The sequence below is a fragment of the Pteropus vampyrus genome, unplaced genomic scaffold (genome assembly GCF_000151845.1).
Source record: "Pteropus vampyrus isolate Shadow unplaced genomic scaffold, Pvam_2.0 Scaffold34, whole genome shotgun sequence".
Classification (NCBI taxonomy): domain Eukaryota; kingdom Metazoa; phylum Chordata; class Mammalia; order Chiroptera; family Pteropodidae; genus Pteropus; species Pteropus vampyrus.
In genome coordinates this window covers 6,961,539-6,962,956 of record NW_011888815.1, presented here as the reverse complement: position 1 = coordinate 6,962,956, position 1,418 = coordinate 6,961,539, and positions in this window count along the sequence as shown.

Here is a 1,418-nt window from a genome sequence, read left to right as displayed (position 1 = left end):
GAGAGAGCTGGCTTCTCCTGTCCTTCAGGGTCATCCCAGTGGGTCTCTCCACCCCCCAAAGAGAGGGTGTAGCCCCTGGGGCTGCAAGGCAGAGCAGGGCTCGCTCCCCTAGTCGGGGTGAGGCGAGGTCATCCGGGGTCCAAACCTGCACCCTGACCCCACGGTCACCTAGCCTGTCCCCACCTCAGGGGCTGGGCCTGCTAAATGCGATCATGGTGTCTAACCCACCGGGGAACGGTGAGGCTCTCAAAGCATAAGCTCCCCGAAGTCTCTGGAGCATATGAAGGCTCAAGTGTCAGCTCCCGCTGCCTCCGCTTCCCAAGGAAACTCAGACATAAAACTGTAACTGTCTGAAAATCACCTGGAGGAGTAAAGAAGGGAAAACCCCTAAAACCCCCTAAAACCCCAAGATGGACGGGGTGCGGTCACTTCCTGCCTGGGGTTGAGCGTGGCTCGCAGCATCCCCAGGGGGCGATGGGGGGCTCGCGGGCCAGGTGGCCCGCGCCGGGGCAGAGAGGCCACCGCAGGCCCGTCCGATGGCCCATCGAACTGCCACCCACGCCAGGAGCCCCAGAAGGGGCTGCAGTTGCTATGTGAGAGCCCGCGGGAACCCCTCACACCACCCCCGGGGCCCAGAGCCCCCAACGCGGCCCCTCGCGGGGTGCAGCTGGCTCCCTGATGGATGCAGAGTCCGCACTGCCCTTTGGCCTCCGTGCGCGCCGTCCAGGGCTCGCTCTTGCAACCCCAGAGCTGCTTTCCTGCCGTTGCTCTGACTCGGAGGGGACACACGGGTCCTGTTCCTGGACGGGCTCCAGCTCCCCTGGCCCCTGGGCCTGGCCTTCTGCATCTCCTTGAGCACCTGGGCCACCCAACCGCGGTGTCCTAGGAGACGCACGTCGCGACCCGGTGGCCAGGAGAGCATCCGCCGGAAGCCAGGTGCGGCCACCTGCTTGTCAGCTGTCGTCTTTCGAGGCTCTGGCCTTCGTCGACATTCGTCTCCCAGCACCCGACGCCCGAACGCTGTTTCCCCTGAAGCCGGCTCACTTCTCCAGAAGGCCAGCTCACCGCCAAGCACAGCCCAGGAACCCAAGGCCACTGGCTGTTCCGGCGACACCACAGCGTGACTCGGAGCCCTGGGTCAGCGGAATCGGATCCTGCAGGATTACTATCCTCCCCTCCCCCCAGCCCTGACCGCTCCCGAATGTCCGCCAAGGGCAGCCCCACTTGGAGGGATGCTGACTAACGTGTTGTGGGGGTCGGGAGGGGATGGAGCCCCCAGGCAGAATCGCCATTTCTTTATACACAGGGGTACTTGGGGATCCCGGATGTGGCCGTTAATACGTCCTTCTCCTCAGGAGGCTCAGGGGCCGAGAGGAAGGGGAGAAATAAAGATGTCACCCCCAGTTTTCCTTCAAGAC